Genomic DNA, 23,431 nt, shown 5'->3' with positions numbered 1-23,431 from the left:
TTGTAGTACAGGTCATGTGTTAGAAAATTCCCTCAGCTTCTGTATGTCTGGAAAGGTCTTTATTCTTTCTTTATATCTAAAGGATATATTTGCTGGGTATATTTTTCTTGGCTCATAATTTCTCTCTTTCAGTAGTTTGAATATTTGTTTCCACTCCCTCCTGGCTTGTAGAGTTACTGCTGAAAAATCTGATGATATTCTAAGGGGCTTTCCATTGTAGGTTACTGTCTTCTTTACCAGGGCTGCCTTGAGGATTCGTTCTTTGTCACTGATTTTTTACAGCTTCAATACAGTGTGCCTTGGAGAAGGTCTTTTGGGGTTGAGGTAATTAGGTGTTCTATTTGCTTCTTAGATTTGAGGATCCAGTTCTTTCCACAAGTTTTGGAAGTTCTCATTGACTATTTGTTTGAATATACTCTCTCTTCCCTTCTCTCTTTCTTCTCTTTCTTGTATGCCCATTATTTTTATATTTCTCTTTCTGATGGAGTCAGAAAGTTCTTTTAGCATTCTTTCATTTCTTTTAAGTCTCAAGTCTCTTTCTTCTTCCGTCTGTGTCATTTCCGGATTTCTATCTTCGATGTCATTGATTCTTTACTCCATCTGGTCTACTCTACTACCTAAGCTGGCTATTTCATTCTTCACTTCTTCTACTGAGTTCTTAATCTGCAGAAATTCTGTTTGGTTCTTTTTTAAAAAAAAATGTCAATATCTTTGATAAAATGTTCATCTTGTTATTTGATTGTGTTTCTGAGTTCATTAAATTGCCTGTCTGTGTTTTCTTGCATCTCGTTGAGTTTTTTCAGAACTGCAATCTTGAATTCTCTGTCATTTAAGTTACATATTTCCATATCTTTAAGGTCATTTTCTGGAGACTTCATTTTCATTCTGAGCTGTCTTGTTGCCTTGTTTATTCATACCAATTAATGATTTTTATTTTTTTTTTTATTTCTCTTTCTAGAGATCTACAGGAGTGGGTTCTGCAAGAGGTTGATAGGAAGAGGTCTTTCTTTGTTTTCTAGTAGGTGTTGGTAGAATGTTTTATTTTCTCTCCGACTGCAGACTTTTATTCTCTCTCATGCTGTAGTGTTATGTTTTCGCTGCACTATTCCAGCTTTTCACATTATGGGGGAATTCCCTGGAAGGCGGGCTTCTCCTTTGTGAGCAGTTCACCTGGTTCATAGGATGCTGTGTCCGTGTAGGAATGTGGAGAGCTTTTAAAGTTCCAAATCTCTTCTGCACCAGATTCAGTGCCAGTGTCTTTTAGCACTTCTGTTTACTCCTGCAGGGATCCACTCAGATAGGTGGGGACAAGGGTGGGGTGTTTTGTGAGAGGTGCCCAGAGCAATGGCAGTGACCACCACCACATCCAGACCTGCTTCCACAGCTCCTTCTCCTTTGCTGGAACTAGTTGGGCTGCAAATCTATGTCTGTGGACCACAGTTCTCAGAACTGCAAATATTCTGTTCTTTTGATCTGTCACTACTACTGTTCCGCTTTTAGCACTGGGCAGGTGGGAGCGGGGCAAGCTCGGGGAGGGTCAGAAGGGGGCGGCTAGTCTCAGTGCCTAAGGCTTCCATTGTCTTCAGCAGTGAGGGCTTCAACCATCATTTTCAGCCTTCTTCCCTCAGTCTTTGCTCGGAGGTCTCTGCCTTGAGCGTTGGATTCAGCCGTGTTATATGTTATGCCTTCAGCCCTGTAAGCCATAAACAGAGCCCTGTCAGTCCGAGTTCTTCCCTATCCTGAATCTGTGGTAGTTCCAGGATGCAGGGAGCTCAGAGCACTGAACTAAGTCTGCGTCTTGCGCCCTCGGAGCCCCGTCTCTGTACTTCTCCCTTCCTCCTCCCTCGCTTACACAATTTGCCCACCTTTAGATGATTTCAGTATTGTGTCTCTTAGTCTTGCCTCTCTGCTGGGAAGGGAGTCCTTTGTGGAGTTATAGTTGTTCAGTTTGTTGTAAATTCTAGGGGAGATTTCAAGAGGCTCACCTCACGCTGCCATTTTTGTTTTTTAATCCAGGCCTTTCTTATACTTGTTTTTTGATCTTCTAACTTTACAAAAATTACCATATTAATCATATACTAAATGATGTTGAGTAAAATGCTCTCTTGAAAAGAAGTCAACAATCTTAATTCATCTAAGTGCAGTGGAAACAACATATGCATATGCCTTTCCTCATACTGTTTAAAGTTCAAGATATGCATATTCATTTAACACAAGAACGATTTAGCAATAAAATAAAGCAGAGCATTCTAATTGCTATACCATGTGTAAAAGTTGCCATGGTAATGCAGACTAGAGGAACTGGTATTTATAAACAAAAACAAAGTCTGGTGCCAGAAAACCAGATGCTCTCAGTCTAGGGCTTCTGTTCTGATGTGGGGCGAAGTGTATGTGTGCTTTGATATCTCTGAACTGCCTTTTTCTTTTCCCCTAGATATGGATGATGACTATATATATATATATATATATATATATATATACACACACACATACATATATATTAATCAGAGTGTGAATCAAGCAAAATGATATATGCAAAATAATGAACATTATATATGTAAACTGGAAGGTGTTGTACAAATATCAGTCATTAGTCATTTTATCTGGTGTGCCAGAATACATTTCATGAACACAAAGAATGTTGAGAGGTGAAAATGAGGAGACTACCCAAAATAAAAGCAGCTTCTGGCTTCAAAATTATATGACCTTGATAAGAGGCAAAGGAGTTATAGGACTGTAACTCACTCTGAGAGGTGGGGTGTGTGATTTGGAGAAGGGCCTAGGAAATTAAGAATACTTCAAATTTCTTAAGTCCTTGTTATAAATTTTCCCTGGTTATTCCATAAATGTTTTTGCATGTATTTTAGAGAAAAGAAATAGCATAGACTAATAAATAGCGTTTAACATTTTCAGTATAACCTAGTTTTTTATTTTACTTCTATTGAAATTTACTTGAATCACAGTTGTTAGAACATTTACAATTTTTAATGATATGTTTACTTTTCAAATTGTGTTTTTATTTTTATTTTTTCTATCATTTTTAATGGGTTTAGAAAAATTGGGCTTTGTATAACCCTGATGCTTTAATGGGGATACATAATTTCTTTAGCTTAAGAGGTTGCCAATTAGCATAAGTGTTCCATGAATGCTTTAATTAAGCATATGAATTCTCTAATGTGAGATTTGCTGTCTTTATATCATTACATGAAGTTTATTAGTAAGATTTTTTCCTAAATATGCTATAACTTTATTTAATTTTTGTCTGTTCTTTATCAGCTAATAAGTCAGGAACACTACAATTACTTTTGTGTGGATTTTTGAATGGCTCTGTTGATATTTGCTTTCTATATTTTGAGACTCTGTTACAAGATCTATATATGTTTAGAATTCTATAGTTTCCTGATGAATTGAAATATATTTATTATATGAACACACTCTTTATATGTAATAATGCTATAAGTTTATTTTATTGAATGATGGCAATAATACTAATGGCAAAAAGAGCCAACAATTTTCAGATATCTGCTACATGACAAACACTTTATATTTGCTTAATATGTAGCATTTTGTTTAATCCTTAACAATAACCGATGAATAGGTACTGTTTATTATTATCAAAATCCTCTAATACAGATAATAAAGGTATATAACTTTACCACTGTGACCAGATTTATTGCAGTGAAGGTATGGCTACAAACTCCATGCTCTCAACCCCTTTTGTTACTGCTGCAAACGTGTCTCTTTTCACTTTTTAATTCACAAAATTTCTTTGTGAAGTTTCATCTTAAGTATCTATTGCAAATAAGATAGAGATGGATTTATTTTTATCAAAATTAAACTTGATATCTTTATTTGGGACTTTAGCTTAAATTTATGATCATATTTGGAATTATTTATACCATCAACTTTATTTACATTTGTTCTGCTTTTTCAACATTCTTTTTGTTACCTTTTATGGCTTTATTTTAAAAAGTGGAAGTATACTGTATATAAAGTGGAGTGTGCAATATTAAATGTGTGGCCTGCTGATATTTAATATATCTATACATTTGAGTAGTTAGTTCCAGCACATCAGTCTCCTCCAGCCATTAGATTATGACTGGAACGTGTACTATTGTTTCTCCTGATTCTTAAACCTTTGGTCTCAGACTAGAACTATATTATCATTTTTCCTGAGTCACCAGGTTGTTGATTGCTGATCTTGGAACTTTTCACCCTCCATAATCATGTAAGCCAACCTCTTATAGTAAATCAATCAATCAATCCGTTCCTTCCTTCCTTCCTTCTTTCTTTCCTTCCTTCCTTCCTTCTTTCCTTCCTTCCTTTTTTCCTTCCTTCCTTCCATCTTTCCTCTCACTCTTTCACTTTCACACTATATATAGATACACACAGAGAAAAGAGAATATATATATATATATATATATATATATTTATTTATTTATATATATCCTTATATATACACACACACGAAGGGAAAATACACATGCATATATATGTGTGTATATGTATATACATATACACACATGTATATATATACACATGTGAATACATGTATATGTATATATAAACGTGTGTGTGTGTGTGTGTGTGTGTGTGTGTGTGTGTTGTAGTTGTTTCTCTGGAGGACCCTAATGCACTTTTGATTTTTTTTTTCAGTTTTCATTTCATATTTTCTATTTAATTTTTTGAAAGTTATATTCTATTTTTATTTTATTTATATGATTTTTAATCTTAGTACATGATTTTTGTTTTCATTCAATGTAACACAATTTGCTAAGATTAATATGCACATCATTCTGATACCAGAAAGGGAACTATTTACCCACATGCTCCATTCTCTCTCCAAGTATGTAAAGACAACACAGAGAATACAAATTGCTGTAAACAGAATCTCCCATTAAAATGAGTTTTCTACCTAAAAGATGAAGTGCTACAGAATCGCATGGAGTATTCAGAGGTGAAGTGGTGCAGTTGTGGGTTACTGTAAAAGAAAGAGTGAACTTTAAGGAGATGGACTGAGAATGTCGTTGCATGTCCTATGATGATGGGTTCGGAAGTTAAAGAATGGGACCAAAGCCATGGAGATAGTCTTTTTAGTAATTTGTAGCACTGACCCAGAATAATTTCTTAAAACACTTTTATGCACTTTTCTATTTCAGTTTTTCTACATTATAAATATCTATATCTATATCTATATCTATATCTATATCTATATCATCTATTTCACATTAATCCCTCTTTTTGGTGGCAAGAGGATTCTTAGTTGATGCTAACATAGAAAATTGTCCTCAAGGAGAAGATATGGAAATGCACAAAGGTCATCAGCATAAATACTTTTTGACAAATGAACGTAGTTTTATATTTCTGCCACAAAGCTTCTTGAAAGATTGTGAAGAGATGTGTAGAAAGGCAAATTAATCATTCTTAATTATTCTCAATCAAAGCCATGTAACTCAAGGTTAGTAAATAATTTACTATTTTAAGAAATAGTTGCACTATAATTTGGCTTTTTTAGATGTTGTGTATAATGAAATCTTTAAGTGGGAGTAGAGTAGTTGAATAAACATACAGAAAAGGAGCATTTTATGTGACTATGCTAACATATGTAAAGTTTAGTTTTAAAAGTGTAAACAGTTATTTAGTAAATCACTCTTTAGCTAACGATCTGAGGGTTTTCTCTGTAACCTTTAATAGTTTAATCATAAAAAACTTTACTTGCCATTTTTGAAAAAGGAAAAAAGTTCCTAGGGAAAAAAACAACAAAACAAAACAGACAATTTATTTAGCTACTGCTTAATTTGCGTTGTTTAGAAATATTTGTCTTCATTTTAAATTCTAATCTAAGTGCTAAAATGTTATTTGTGTTCATGGACCTCTACTGAGTACCTCAAATTAAAAAAAAAAAAATACCTTCCAATTATTTTCATCTGTTTTTTATTTTTATAAATAATAGTAAAATAATAAATAATAATACATATTTATTAAACAATTACCTTGTGCCATCTACAGGTCTAACTTATTTAACTCTCCTCATGATCCAGTTTGAATGTACTTTATAGAGATAAGAACTGAAACTCAGTTAACGAACTGAGACACAGTTAATAAAATTAATAAACTGCTAAACCAATGATAGAGTTACAATTTCAAATATACAATGTGAATATGTTTGTTTCCAGAAGGTTGTTGTGAATATTTAGTTACTTGATTAAACTTTTCTTGATACACTATCACGTACTAGCCGCACATAATTGATTGTTTGTGGTCGTAATTGTAAAAGTATTAATGAAACTAATTATATCAGTAGCCTCTCAACAATTAGCACAAAATATCTATTTTTGTTTACAGACCTTTTATTCTGCTTTATGTTAACCAGAGAATAGCTTCAATTTTACTGCCAACAGTGGATTCTTTCCATGGTTTATAGTGTAGTTGTTACAGTCTTGACAAGGTCACAAAGTTGACTTTGAAGTTCAGGTGTGAAGTGTCTATGACAAGAAAATAGCTTTTCAATGCTCCTCATGATGGATGAAGTTGAGCCAAAGTCCTCTTTATGGTCCAAAACAAAAAGATTTCATCAGTTGAATGGGACCAGGAGTTTATTATCCCCACACAGCTGCTCTTCCTAAAAGCGCCTGTCACCTGCCTGACCTAGCACATTAATGACATTCAGACTAGTACACACTAGGAAAGAAAGCACCAGTCACCAGGGAGTAAAATGTCCTTTTAAGTGCAACCATTGTGTTGAGATTTCTCAACCACTGAACTCCCAAGTGTATGCACATTCTTTTTTAATAGAATCTCCTTCAGGGTGCCATTAAACCATTAATGGCTTGCTAGTTAATCAGAGCAAACAGAAACATCCTTCTGTTTACCAAAACCACAGCAGTCACCTCTGGGTACCATCAGAGTGTGTCTTGAGATAGGCAGATGTGCCAGTAGCCAGTTTTAAGTGGAGTATAAGGGTTAAATTTATTCACTTTTCAAAATCTCTCTTTTCCTAAGAAGTCCACAGTAGTTCTTAGAAATGTATATATACCGTGTTTCCCCCAAAATAAGACTGGGTCTTATATTAATTTTTGCTCCAAAAGATGCATTAGAGTTTATGTTCAAGGGATGTCATCCTGAAAAATCGCGCTAGGGCTTATTTTCGGGTTAGGTCTTATATATATGTATACATGTATACATATATGCATCCATATATACATACATGTGTACACATGTATACACATGCATGTTTATATACATATATGTGTGTACATGTGTGTATATACATATGTGTATATACATATATGTATGTATATTATATATATTTATATATATATATATATTTTTTAGCTTGAATTATTAATTCTTGAGCCTCTTTAATGTAAGGTGAAAAGGACAGTACAGATTTGTCAGTCCTGACTGTCTAAAAGGATACATAACTTAGCTAACATATCGCTTCTAGTGAGAAGGGTGATTTAGAGAAAGTAGATCTTTTTTTATGCCATTGTGTATCATTGAGATAATGGTTTGTTATTCAATATGATTCTCCCGTTACTACTTAATCCTTGACTTGATCAAGGCTACACAAGCTTTAGAAATGTTTTAGTTGAATATTAACTAATTGTGTTTCTAATGTGACAGTGAATTTTTAAATGTGTGTATATCAGCACATTTAAGTAAGTGAATTTATAAAGTAATATCTGAGTCCAGAACTAATATCCTCCTCCAGACTGGAAACAATAAATTGTTTCATCTTGGTTTGATACCTTTTTAAGACTCATTTTGTCAATTTGGGGCTTCCATGAAGCAGACACTAAGGCAGATTTACAAGTACTGGAGGTAAATTCATTGGCGGTAATAGGGATGAAAGATGGAGGAGGAATGAGGAGTAGGTAGAGAAAGACCTCAGAAGACAGTGCAGCTCTGACAACTGTGAAAGAAAGCAGGAATGAAGGAAGGCCAGTTAGGACTATCCTTACAGTGCGGTGAAGCTCAGAGAAAGCTCAGCTGTCCCAGTGGGGACCTGTAGAATGCACATTGCCCATACAGGAGTCTCATCTTGTGCAGAATGATCAGAACCCACTGTCTCTTCATGCACTCTTGTGGTAGGCAGACTAATGACCCCTAAATATACCCATATTCTAATTCCCTGAAGGTGTGAACCTGTCATGTTACATAGTGAAGATAAATTAAGGTTGCAGATGGAATGAAGCTTCTAGCTAATCAGCTAACTTTAAAATAGGGACAATATTTTAGTTTATCCAGGAAGTCACGGTGTAATCACCAGGGTCCTTAAAAAGTGTAGGCTCTGGAAGAAGTAAAAGGAGGAGAAGGAGAAGGAGAAGGGGAAAAAGAACCTATAACTCAGAAGTTTTCAAATATTGTCAACAGATTGGAACATAGAAATCAGGTCATAAGCTTTTTTTTTTATATATGTAAAATTCCTAATTTAATTCTATTGAGATAAGATGGACTGTATGATTTCAAAGCATTTACATTGAATGAGTCTTATTTTTGTGGAAAAGAATGTGGTATATAGGTGAAAATAACAGCTACAATTGAAAACAATGTGTACCCTGCTGGTTCTAGGTGAATACGTATTTGCATGATTATCATCAGGTATTTTGAGATGTTTGTCTTTACTGCTACTTTGTCTAATTATTTTAACAGTTGCAGAGACACAAATGTAAGCTCTCCATTATTGTGAAATTGTATTGTCCCTATGAAGTCTGATATATTTTGTTCATGTATTTTGAAGCTCTTCTATTAGACACAAACACATTTATGGTTTTTATGATGAGTTGATCTTCACATTATACAATGGCCGTCTTTTTCTCTGGTAATACGTTTTCTCCGAGTTCCGTATTACCTGATATAAAGGTACCACTATAGTCTTCAATTATTGATATTTGCTTGGTATAACTTTTTAATCCATCCATTTTCGCATGAGTGCTATTATTACAGTTAAATTACCTCACTTGTAGATAGCATTGCAGTTGACTTTTATATTTAAAAAAGAATTCCTATATTGACAATTTATGACTTTAACTGAGTGTTCTAATACCATTTAATGTAATTATCTGTGATGGTTAATTGAATGTGTCAACTTGGCTAGGCTATGGCACCCTGTTATTTAATCAAACTCTAATTTATGTGTTTTGGTGCAGGTATTTTCAGATCTGGCTAACATCAATAATCAGTTGACTTTAAATGAAGGAGGTACATAGTATGAAAATATGGGTGGCTCATCTAATCCATTGAAGGTATTAAGAATAAAAGCTGTGGTTTTCCAGAGGAAGAATTCTACCTAAAAACTGCAGCATCAACTGCTACCTCACTTTCCAGCTTGCCAGCCTGCCTACAGATTTAGAATTTGCCAGACCCCACAATTTCATGAGCCTGTTCTTTAAAAAAAAAAAAAAAAAACACATTATCCATAGTTATATCAGTATTAATACAGAGGTGTAACGATATAGAGATAGATACAGATATACCCATAGGTAGATATAAATAAACCTAATTTGGTTTTTGTTTCACTGGACAACACAAATTGATCCACTATTTGTGTGGTGGTATATAGGTCTGCCATTTTATTGTTCGTACTTTTGTTTCCTCCTTTTACATTGTTCTTTAGTTCCATTTTTCAATATTGTTTTTAATTATTTGAAAGGTCTGTAGAATTTAATTATAATCAGTCTATTTGCTATTAGCTATATCTTTTTGAAAAAATATTTACTGGTTGATCTGGGGAATAAAATTTATATAAACCTTAGTGGCCACACGCTATTGGGAATTAATATTTGATCACTTCATGTAAAATGTAGGAACTTTGCCTGTATATTGGCCCATTTACCCGTACCATTTTACACCGTAGTTCTCATATGTAATGTATTTAACACATTGTATTCCTCACAAGTTGATAGTATAATTTTTGCTTCGAAAGTTGTATATATTTAAAGAACTTAAGATGAAAAAGAGTATTTTGTATTTACCCGCACATTCATGTCATTTTCAATGTTCTTAATTCCTTAATGAAACTCTATATACACTTCTCTTACCATTTTTCTTGAGCTTTAAAAATAGCCATAATCACTTCTTATAGTGCAGACTTGCTGTTAATGAATTCTCTTAATGCTTTTTTATCTGCAAATTTCTTTATTTCACCTTCGTTCTTAAAGAGTATTTTCTCTTGGTAGACAGTTCTGGGCTTAGTGTTATTTCAAGAACTTTAAAGGTGTCTTTTCAGTCTTCTGGTCTCTTCTAATAAGACGGGCACATTCAGTTAAATTGTTCCCTGGAACTGTAGTTATATCTCTATGTAATGTGTCATTTTTCTTGGTTGTCTCAAGATTTTCTTATTGTCTTTGACTTTTTATAGTTTGACTCGGTATTGTTCCCATCACATTTATCCTTCCCATACTTTGTTGGTCGAGAATTTGTAAATGTATGTTGTTCCATATCGGGGATATTTTGAGCTGTAATGTTATAAAACATATACTATTATTTTTTCCAAATTCCTTCTGGCACACCAATTACAGATATATGAGAACTTTTGATATTGCCTCACAGGTTCGGGAGGTTCTGTTCCTTATTTTTAATATTTTTTATCTTGATTTCTCTCTCCTGTAGATAAATGGCAAGGCGTTTTTAGGAGAAAGAACAGTATATAATAATATATAAGGCACAGAAACTAAAATCAAGATTGATTATACAGGGCACAGGGCATAAATAATCCTTTATGCCTGATACATAGGCTATGCAACTATACTATATGGTATTTGTGTTATAGCAGCCCAAACAAACTAAGACACACCCCTTTCGCTGAAAATCATGTCATAAAAGAAAAAGGAAAGTTAGGCAACTCAGAGGTTTTTCTTGTTTGTTTGTTTGTTTGTTTGTTTTACATTTTCAGTTCTCCCTTCCTCATCCATAAGCCGATGATATAAAATGCAAGTAGAATGTATAAAATCAAAAATATTTTTTTTTTTTTAGAAATTGAGGTAGTTTATGTAATTTTTCATATTGTATAGTAAATACAACACACATGCATGCATGTCTAGCAAAATACAAATTGTAATTTTGTAGTTCACTAGGAGTGAACTCTAGTGTAAACTTTTTACTTTGGGTTATAATGATGTGTCAGTGTAGGTTCATTAATTGTAACATAGGCAGTGCTCTTCTGCTGGAGGTTGATAATGGAGGGTATATGTGGGGAGAGCAGAGAGTAAATGGAAATGAGAAATCTCAGTATCTTCTGGTCAAGTTTGTGGTGGACATAAAACTACTCTAAAAATAATTCATTTAAAACAAAAATGAAAACAAAGAAACAACACAAAAAACTTTCCTAAGGTAAAAGTTACTGCTACAATTTCTCTGTAATAGTGCCATTTGCCAAATAACATCAGAAGTGTATCTCTACATCTTTCTGTTTTACCTCAGAAAATAAGTTTAATATTGACAAATATAGTGAAATAAAACCCTATTGTAAAAAATATGTGTTTAATATTAAGAAGATATTTCTTCCATACGTTATGAGAAGCTCCAAACTTCCATTTAATTCTATGCTATAAAAATCAGAAATGGCAATTTTTTATTACATTGTTCCTCTTATGATTTCTACATTCCCATGGCAAACATCTCTCTTCAATCATGGCTCTCGGTTTTTCTAAGATTTCACATACTTCAGTATAGCAATCCAGGCAGGCAGTCACAATTTTGTTTGACTAACAAATTAAAACTTGGTCAACCTCTGTGCAAAACACGGTGAATCCTTTTAACATGATTTTAATTTCCTTAATCTATTGTTTAAGAAAAGGAGTTCAGATTAACTTTTCTGGTAAGTCAATTTAGGAGGAAGGAAAACTGACCTAGTAGTTTAAAAATAAAACAAAATGCCGTAAAAGTCTATTTCAATTAAATACAAAAGATCTTTCTTGATGAGGTCAGCCATAATGTATTCTAACATATTGAGCCCCTAGGTATTTAGTGTTGACTGTAAGTCAGAAATGTTAGGGTTTGCATTTTGCTTAGCTGAGAAGAGATAACTTCGTGTATCTTGATGAACTTAATTAAGTATGATACAAAGAGAAAAGTTGGCAGAATATTGAAATAGGTTTCATATCTGAGTGTTATTTGTGCATGGCTAATGAATTGTAACTATTAGAAAAAGAGTCATAACTACAAAAGTAATATTTAATGAAAACAGAACTTGGAAAGAAATCTCTCAGCATCATCATCATCATCTAACATTCATTTACTACTTACTATGTCCCAGACATTTTGCTAAATGTTCTACACATATATTTTATTTGATCCACCTGTGTGCTGGGTTGATATTAATCTTCTTTACAAATGAAACTGGTTTGCTTATCATCATAGAATGTAAATGATGATACTACAGCTTGAATTCAGACAGTCAGCCTCCGAAGCCTAAGGGACCTCATATCCACAATTCCAAATTCTACACATAGAAACTGAGAATAGACAGTCCCTATTTCAGGAAATGCATCTAACATTTCCTCAGTTCTTCAAAGTGTTCACAACACACTCATGCCCTCTTTACATTTCACTTTTATAACAATTCTAACATACAGTTATGATGATTCCTAACTTGGCAGAAGAAAAAGCTGAGATTCAGGAAAACTAAGGGATTTACACATGATCCCAAGTTAATCAGTCATAAAGTCTTTACCCGAAAACAGAACCTTTAACTATAAAACCCAACTCTAACACTTGTTTTGAATTTTAATATCAGGTATTTAAATGTGTAAGACTCAAAAACATTACTTAGGATAGGAGCATAGGTAATAAACTACGATTAAAGATATTCTACTCTAGACTCTTACATTGTTTTGTACACCTGAAGCTAATAATAAAAAAGTCACTATTTTGAAATAATGAAAAGATAAGTCACAGTCTAGGAGCAAATGTTTGCAAACAAATATCTGAAAAAGGACTTTTAGCCAATATATATATAAAGAATGATAATAATTGAATAAAAAGACGACATTATTAAAAAACAAACAAACATTCTACTCTAAAGCCTCATGGGAAAAACTCAAATCATCGACTGGCACTTAAATGGGTAGAATCCACCCAAGGGCACTATATTCACAAGTTTTGAGCTGGTATCTTGAAACAGGTTAAAGATGTAAGGCAAGAGACATTATTTACAGAAATAATCTCCACGGAAAAACCATCAATTATACTACCAAGTACCAATGAACAGAGACAACTTTAAACAGAAACTTGTATGGATGCTGTGGCCTAATAACCACACAGATATCTCCCCTGCTGACTTTTTATGATGTCTTAATTCTACCATTAGCAATTTTTCCTTTGACTTATGATATCCTCTACTAACACAGAATCCTTACACCATGCCTGCTCGATTCCCTCCTGTATGAATGAGGAGAATAGTGGATATAGCACCACAAGTGTGCTATTAGGCCTTTGGAGGCAAAGGGGGCAAGAGGCTTCTAAAATGAGCCTTAAAAAAAGAATTTTGATTGTCAAATACAAGTTTCTCTCAACTTTAAATGTTGTCCTGGACAAGTTGTAAAGGTGGAAATAAGACAATCTACCATCCACGTACTTCAGGGAAAGATCATTCTGCTGGTGTTTATACCACAGCTGTTCCTGCAAGCCAGGAAACATACCTAATTGAAGGGCACAGAGATGGAAGACAACAATGAGAGAGACCCTGGTCATTATCCTGGAAGCAAAGTGTAGACATATGCATGTATCTTTCTAATTATCTGTATTTGACCTGCCATACATTACTTAACTTATCTAAGAGATAAGTTTCTCAACTATAATTTGGAGCTGATTACTACTGTTATCATGTAGAGTTATGACAATTAGATGAACGAACATAGGGCTTGGTACATAGTGAATAACGTATATAACTTGCTAAACCCAAAGCCCTATATCATTATCTCTGTTTTTCAAGGACAATGTGATGACTAAATCTTTGTAGTAATCGGGCTTCAGCTTCTTTTTCTGTAGCACGTTAGTTTTCAACTCTTTAATAAATCCAGAGTTCTGCAGTGGAAAAAATTAGGGTAATAGATCAAGTGTCCCTATTTACTGAGTAGCCAATATTCACCTTTTTTTTTTTCCTTACCACTCCCACAGAATTTATGGAGACACTTTGTAGTCTTTAGACATGGTCATACATCTCTGATTTTCTAGCTATTTTCAATTTCAAGGAGCTTACTATTTTCCTATGATGGAAATTTAACAATTCCGTAAATAAAATGTGTACTTTTTAAAGCTATTTACCCAAATATACTGATAAAAATTTGTTTAACACTTTTTCAAAATTAAGTTACTAGTGTGATATATCAGTACAACAATCCCAGAAAATAATTTGGCTTTATCTAACAAGTTAAAAATACACACATACTCTGCTCCATATCCATCACTATTCTGGTAAAAATATCCAGACTTCTTTTTAAGGAACACTTTATGACTATGGTGGTCTAGGCTTGGTTTAACAGAATCAAAGTCATTTGTTCAGATACGGACAGATTTGGGCCAACTAGAGTAAAGTTTCATAGTTTTGATGAAAGTATTGGGATAGAAAAGTTCTTATCAGCTGAGTACAAAGATGATAGGACAACAACCTCGAACTAACAGCTACAGACATATACTAGATATATCTTTCTTGAGAATAAAGCTGACAGAGAGCAGACTAAGAAAGAAGAGATCATATTCTGATTATTTAATTTGGGTTCTTTAAGCCAGCTTTTCTTGCAAACAGATTAGCCCATGACTTCATACTTATATGGGAAAATAATATATATGTATTTAATTTCTTAAGTCAATTTAAATATAGATTCTGTCATTTGCTAGCAAGAGATCTGAGGCCAAATAAACCCAATGAGATGATGCACATAATCACGTCTGTTATGTTAATCTAGACTTATAATCCTCTTAAACAGTTACTCATCACATACTTATTAAACCTTTACTATGTCAGCCATTCTTACAGGTGTTAGTAACCAAAAGGTAAATAAAATATGTTTAGAATTATAGAAGGGTCATTGAAAGCTATTCCCTGAAATGAATTATATTTTAAAGGGATCCCTCACACTCCACTTGGGACAATAGAACATCTGAAGTATGGATGGGAGAAGGGCCAGATGCATGGGCATGAGACCCATACAGCTGCACAAAGCTTTGCTCTCAGAAGGCTTTGCACTTAGTTTAATGCTCTGCATTCATTGTCTTGAGATTCTTGATAGTTTTATCTTTGACTTTGTTGTGTAACTGAAGTCTAATGAGGCAATAGACCAGGCTCCTGATCAGAGGACACACCATGTTTACCCGAAAAAAAAAACTACCCAGACAATCAGCTCTAATGCATCTTTTTGGAGCGAAAATTATTATAAGACCCGGTATTATTATATTATATTATATTAATTATTATATCCGGTCTTATATTATTGCTCCAGAAGATGCATTAGAGCTGATTGTTCGGCTAGGTCTTATGTTCAGGGAAGCATGGTATGTACGAAATGTGCCTATTGTTCCTTGTCATCCCATTTACATATAGCATGTGTGATACATCATGAGTCAAGAGAGAGACCACAGAAGGAAGGAAAAAGCTTTGTATTTTAGTACGTTTTGTTTTCTTCAGCTAAGACAGCAGATGATTTATTGTACACGTTACACTCAGTCACAACTGAGAACAGAACTGGTCCATAAAGTCACAAGTCCAGAACAAAGAACTTTTTGTATGAGCAAAGGTGGGTCTCTTCAAAGGTGGTCGTGGGGAATAGATGGTAATATATGTTCTAGATCTACTGAGAACTATAATTTTATATATATAATGTGATAGTTCAGTGTGAGGTCAGAGGGATAGTGGATGGGGGGAGGGGGGTTCACAGGGTGAGGGATATAAATGATGAACGTCTAAGTATTACCTTGTCTTGTACACCTGAAACTAATAAATAAATAAATAAATAAATAAATAAATAAATAAAAAAGAAGTTCTAGACAGCAGGCATGCGGCCAAAATTCTGTACCACTGTTCCTGGCCTCTGGTTTTCTTCATCTCGCTCCTGTGGCTTCCACGGGTACACAAGTTAGCGGTTTACTTGGAATTCTGCCTCATCTTTCTTGTTTTGAGCTTCATCTTGTGCATTCTCTTCTTCCTCCACTTGGCTTTCATGGTGCGGAGGTTTCTAAGAAGATGATGCTAAGGCTGAGAGCAGTACTTTTCTTTCTTATTTTTTCTTTTTTTCTAATTAAAATTTATTGGGGTAACAATTGTTAGTAAAGTTACATAGATTTCAGGTATACAACTCTGTAATACATCATCTATATCTCACTTTGTGTGTTCCCACCCAGAGTCAGTACTCCTTCCATCACCATATATTTGACCCCCTTTACCCTATTCTTACCCTATGGCAACCACCAAACTATTGTCTGTGTCTGTGAATTTTTGTTTCTTCAGTTGTATCTCTTGTTCTTTTCTTATTTTCAGTTTTATATACCACATGTCAGTGAAATCATATGGTTGTCTACTTTTTCTGTCTGATTATTTCGCTTAGCATTATAATCTCAAGGTCCATCTATGTTGTTGCAAATTGTACTATTTCATCTTTTCTCATGGCTGAATAGTATTCCATTGTGTATATGTACCACAACTTCTTCATCCCTTCATCTATTGAAAGATATTTTGGTTGTTTCCATTTCTTGGCCACCGTAAATAAAGCTGCAATGAACATTGGAGCACATATGTCTTTATGGATAAAGGTTTTCAGATTTTTTGGGTAGATACCCAGGAGAGGGGTTTCTGGGTCATATGGTAATTCTATTCTTAATTTTTTAACTTTTTTTTTTTTTTTTAACAAAGGGTCTCACATTTTCCTTTTGATCAGGATTTGCAAATTAGTTTCACCTGGATGGAAACAGGATGTTAATTTAGAAGGCTGAAATCACTATAACAGGATGGCATTATTAATTTCATATTAATTCTAAGAAGCCAAGTCAACAAACAAAAAGGCTCAGGAACAACCTCAGGAACAGAAAGAATATTAGTTAATCTAGAGTTTAGAAATCCATCAAGAGAGACGTATGGATTCAAGAGACAGGCAATGTCTAGGTCATATGCGTGTATATTATTTTTTATTAAATTTGGGTGACAGTGGTTATTAAAATTATATAGGTTTCATGTGTACAATTCTATAACGCATCATTTATATACTGCATTGTGTGTTCACCACCCAAAGTCAGTTCTGCTTCCATCACCATAAATTTGATGCCCATTACTCTCTTCTACCACACTCTTCACCCTGTTATCTCTGGTAACCACTAAACTGTTGTTTGTGCCTATGAGTCAAAAAAAAAATCAATTAAAAAACAGATAGACCTGGACAGACACTTATCCCAAGAAGATATACAAACAGCGAACATATATATGAAAAGATGTTCAACTTCACTAGCTATTAGGGAAATATATATTCTTGTGATTAGAGTGTGCATATGAATTTTTCTCTAATTACGATGGGCTATGAGAATATTTTAAGCAGTAAGATGTGGGCAACAGAATTAGATATAAATATCTTAAATTTAAAGTATTTTGTTGCGTGACAAAAATATTAGAGAAGGAAAAGAGTGGAAATCATATAGACAGATGAATTGTCTCCTGTTAATGTTCTGTAGCATTCTTATTAATATATTAATGTAATTATAATAATTTGTATGTTAATAAATAATAATCACTAATGATTTAATTACATTGGGATGCTTATTACTGATGTTTACTGATTTATATCAATTTATTCATTTCTATATCTTTAGAATTCTGCTATGCCTTTTACATGGACATGCATTTTGTTCATATCATAGTAGTCTATTAAATTGAATTTACCTCATTTGTGATAACATTTTTTTTAATGGCTGAGCTTGGTTATCAGTCAATATGGGTTAAATAAATAAATATCAAGGGAAATTATGATGCATTGAAAGTAGCTATGATATGCAGAAGGTTGTGAAATATATAACAAATAATAAGTTAAAATGATTTAGAGATTTAGCTAAACAACCAGGAAGAAATGTAGAGTAGGCTGCTGGAAATATGAAGCTGGACCTAGAGAGCAGATAAAGTTCTACATGTGGATTTCTGAGCTAGCTGAGAGAAGTGAAAATGGAGAGAATCAATTTGTGCCAGAAACTGAGAAAAGTGAAGAAATGCCAAGAAAGGATATAATTTAGCTTAAATTTTAAAAAGCGTGTTTTAGAGTATCAATTCAGGTGCAGGCTTATTTAGTAAAGTTCATAAAGTATGTTTTTTAAGTCTGTTCTTAATATCTTTATGAGTCATTGCATAAAATATATGTAAAAAATGATGACAAAGGACTGAAAGGTTACACACACGTACCTATATATCCATCTCTTGTTTGTAGATGAGGAAAAGGAGGCTCAGAGTGTTAAGTAATTTGTTGAAGATTATACGAGACAGAAGAAGAACTTCAGTTCACACTACGCAGATTCCAAAAAGCCAAATGGCTTTTTATTATAATAATTTTCCACAGCATGATCACATCTATGAGATGTTTGCTGTTCCCATAGATGTAGGGTGTACTGTGTATTATAGTTGCCATGCATGTATAGGGGATTCTGATAAGCTTTTCAGCAAAGAACCCTATTTGATTTTGCCTGATGCAGTCTTCCCCAAATTTGCCTAGCTATGAACACTATTTCTTTCTGCATGACTTCTGCTGTACTTCTAACAGTAGACAGCGTATATAGCCTCTATTGGCAGTTTTAGGGAATGGGTTTTCTATTCTAGCACAGATATGTCACAGGGGGGTCATTATAGGCAGACTTCTGGAGTAATAAGCATTCTGTTTGCTAGAGAAAGAGAAAAATGAGATCTCAACTAATGCCGCGTTACTCTTATTTGAGCACTGGCTTTTCTGAATAGGCCAAAACATGCTTGGCCATGCCATATACTCTGACTGGTAGAAAATAAAATAGTGTGAAGGGCATGTTGCACTATTTGTACATCCCACAGAACACCAACTTTTCTTCTTGTTAGAGACACCGACATAGTAATGATGGTCTCCTATTCTTTTTTTGCAGATGAAGAACCTCAGGGGCAGCGACCTGAGGGGGGCTATCTGGAGTTACAGAACTGAATTAACAACCTTTCCCTGAATCTTCATACTGCTGAAAAGACCAGGTATGTTTCTAAATAAAGCCTTCTTCAATTTATTTATTCCTCAGAAAAACACCAAGAGGTGGGAAGTATTGCTAACACAATTTTACAGATGGGGATCTTGAGAGGAATATTAAGTTGTCTAAAATTATATGGCTATGAAATAGGTGATCAGTGTTAAAATTCAGAGAATCTGGCTCTAGAATGTATGATTTTTAACATCTATATTGTAAGACCATGTTTTTATGCACCATTTTGTGTTTTGGTATTGGAACTAAGAAGCTAGTATAAAAATCAATTTGGCTTAAAATGATTAAGATCACCCATGGTCATTTCTGGCACTCTTTTGAAAGGGTATCTGTGTTTGTTTGTTTCTAAGTAGTGTAAATATATAAACATAATAGAAAAATATTTAAACAGAAATACCATAGTGATTTTCTCATGTTGAAACATGAGAGGTGGTAGTCTCAAAGTATCATCACTTAAAACTGTAAAATCACTAGTAAAATCACTAGTTATAGTCATTGAATTGATTTACTTTGTGAACCTTATTGAGTCAGAAACAGGGACACAGATATTTCTAAACGATTTATGATCTTCTCGAAAAAAGAGATTTTAGGCCAAAACACACTCAATCAAAAACTGTATTTAACCAGAGTTCCCTTCCTTCTCTCCTGGCCCTCCTCTCACCCCTCATAAAACACAGTGGAGAATGCCTGTGGGGTTAATAATCTTGAGTCAATCAAAACTTGATTTGTAGCTCACATTTCTCACTTGTAGCTATGGACAATTTGCTCATTTTCCCTGAGTCTCAATCTTGTCACTAACAGAACTTGAGTTTGTATTCTTTCTTTAAGAGATGTTTTGAGGATTAAATAGAAGGATCTATGTAAAAATCTCGAACTGCTACTAAATCTGCACAGAGGACTGGACGAGGGTAAACTTCAATATATGTTCGTTCCTTTTTCAAGCCATTGTGAATAATTGAGATATGACCCCAATTAGAATAAACATGTGCGTTTTTTTTATTAATGATATTCATATATACTTGCATAAATTAGGTCATACTTAGGTCTTTTTCTTTTGCTTGCTGAATCAATGAGATTCTATAAAAAATATTTTATTTCAAAATTTTTCTCTAAAAATAAGAATGGCCACAATCATGATAAATAAATTTGAATAGCTTATTATTTTAGAAAGAAGCTTTCTAAAATATGTCCTCAACTGTGACTACTGTTGCCTGTCAAAATAGCATGTGCTGTTGAAAGTTATCTACAAACCCAATAATGTGCATTTCTGGGGGCAATATTTATTCTCAGGGTAAAGGTTAGTGTAGAAGCCCCTTAAGATACATGTATTGCTTTTGTAAATAGAAAAGTTAAGAAAAAGGAAAAATAATGTGCCAAAGGCATGAATTGAAGCTTAGGTTTCAGTTTCTATTTCTGTGTTACTCTGAAAATTAATGATTTAGCACATCTTTACTTTGCTTTATTTAGAAAATCTACTGAGTTTAAATAAAAGTGTTCACGTGTGTCAGGTATTAGTAGGGACAGTTTTAATTCTAAGCTAAGTAGAAGTTATCACGGGCATTGGTATGGGGGGCAAAAACTGTTTTGTTACCAAGTTTAAGCTAAAGATTTGCATCTTGCTCCCTAGTACCGGTCTTATAAATCATGCGTTTGTTGCCTCAGTGTGTATTTGCACATTCACAAAGCAAGTATATTCAATCCAAGTAATCTGTTTTTTGAAGTCTAAATTCCCATGTGATTTTAGAAATCTGGGGAAGAAATAAAAAGAAATTGCTACTAAAATGTATAGCTCACTAAATTGCTACTAAATTTACAATGACAAATTAGTAGTACAATTGCTACTAAAATGTATTTTGCTTGTGTATATTTTAGATATTCATGAAAAGAAAAAAATTACTATTTTAATATAAAACTAAAAAATATTTAATGAAATATTTACTTAGAGTATTATGTAGGTGTATGTGTGTGTGTGTGTGTGTGTGTGTGTGTGTGTGTGTGTGTGTATGTTTAAGATGTTACAAGTAGATGTTAAACTAAATGGTTGTGTCATGCAATCATGGATTAAGGCTTAAAGAGCTCATGAGATGACCATGATTCAACCATGAGAGTCTCTCTAAAATAGTCACTTTATCTGTTGTCCTATAATATATATATATATAATTTTGAATTTTGAACTTGTAGCCACTAAATACATCTTTAAATTCATTTATTCATTAATCCATTCACTATTCTTTATCTATTAAGTACCCATTATGTATTAAGCATTTTTTCAGGACTCTATGTTACTGAACAAAACAGATGTTAATCTCTACATTTGTGAAGCTCATGTTATCTAGAGGGTAGAAATCCATAAAAAATACTGGCAAAAATGTACAAATTATATTGTATGTTAGAAAATAATGTTTTAAGAAAAGTAATAAGTAGAACAGAGAAAGGAAGATAAAAGGTACAGATGTCAGTTTATTTAATGTAAAATTATCTTACATATTCATATCTGCATAAAGAGATAGTTTGACTGTATATAATGCAATGCTCTACAAGTGGGAAAAAATCAAAATATTTTTAATAAGAAACATCCCCCACTATTGATTACTTAGAAGTAATCTTAATTACTTCTCTAGAAGTTTGACCTTTACTGTCTTAACTGCCCTTCAAGCCCCAAATTCTAATTGATAAGGAACCCCAAGCTAATGACCTTCCATTTATACTTATTAGAAGTTGTATCATGGAATCTGGAGAAGAAGCAGATGTAAGCTATGTCCTCAATTGTAAAATCTTCTGAAATTGATCCTGAGACTTTGGTGCAGTGCAGAATTCTCTTATGTTTGTTGCAAACACTGAGCAAGTTGCGTCTTTATTTGTTTTTCTCACTGCCTGGAACACTCTTCCCCTAGGTCACTCCACAACTCCAAATGTAACTGAAACTCTAAAGCAATCTCTGTCCAGGTACTTTGTGTGTGCTAATTACTTTACTTTCATTTTAGCACTGAAGGCAACTTGTTTAGTTTTTTGTTTTGTTTGTTTGTTTGTTTGTTTGTGTCCTTTGTACTGCTCCCCTTTCTTTGTGAGTCCTGTTCAGCTCCCTGAGGGCTCATGTGCTCTCTGTTTCATTCACAGCTATAACCTCAGATATAGCACAGGGTGTGGCACAGAGGAAATGTTCAGTCAACATATGTGGAATGATTGCTGAACCCCGCTAATTAATCGTTCATGGTAAAAATCTCGAGATGAGTTTATTTTTCCCATTCAGTTAACTTTTATACATTAGTTGAATTATCAGTTCAAGATTAAATGGAATTAAAGAAATTAACTGCTGCTACAAGTAAAACAGGGCGCAGTTTGTTTAAGTGAACTAATTCGGGAGTCCAATGCTTTGTCCCTCATTAAACATATGTGTTTGAGGAATTTACATAAATTCCCTCTGCTTTCATCTCTTTATTTGTGAAATGGGGATACATTGAGTACTTACCGTCAATTTTATAGAATGACAGTAATTCTCATCTTTGTAATTATACCTGTGAATATTATAAAAGGAACATAAAACACATACAGTTATTCACATCTTCAACCAAAGCTGCCTGTGCAATGTTTTTCAAAGGCATTAAGGTTAGTGCTTTCCAGGAAAAAAAGAAAGATGCATATAGATGGGTCATATCAAACCTGCTGAGAATATGGCTACTAAGATATGTATTCACTAGAAATTATTCCTAATGTTCCTCAGTTCTCCATTGTGTCCCTAAAGACATGAAATATAAACATCAAGGTGTACTACCATATACACCTTCCATGTAATTTCTCTTCTTTTTCTATCTAAATTCTCTTCTCTTTCTATCTAAATTTATTAAGAAAAATGTTTTTGCTGCCTAGGTAAATATTGTGAGTTAAATGTTGTCTATACCTGTTATGTGATATCAACTTAATAATTCTCTTGGCCCAGTCATTTAGCAGAATTTATATTAAACTAGTGCCACTTTGTGAAAATAAATATTCTCATTATATCTGAATAGTCTCATTATACTTGTAAAAAATTCCTCAGGCCTCAACTGTATCCATTAATTCTTATTAAAGCAGAAATCAGACTCAAAGCTATAATAAAAATACAAAGGTTCAGAAAAAAATACATCAGAAAAATTGGGTGTGTTCTTCTAGACCTGAGAAATTCCAATGACTCTTGGATATAACAGCCTTGGGAGTTGATGTGTTTTTCAACTGCAACAATTTGGGAAGAGAGACTTATTTGCATAGG

This window comes from Rhinolophus hipposideros (genome assembly GCF_964194185.1).
Source record: "Rhinolophus hipposideros genome assembly, chromosome: 10".
Taxonomy (NCBI): domain Eukaryota; kingdom Metazoa; phylum Chordata; class Mammalia; order Chiroptera; family Rhinolophidae; genus Rhinolophus; species Rhinolophus hipposideros.
Note: the sequence above shows the minus strand (reverse complement) of the source record.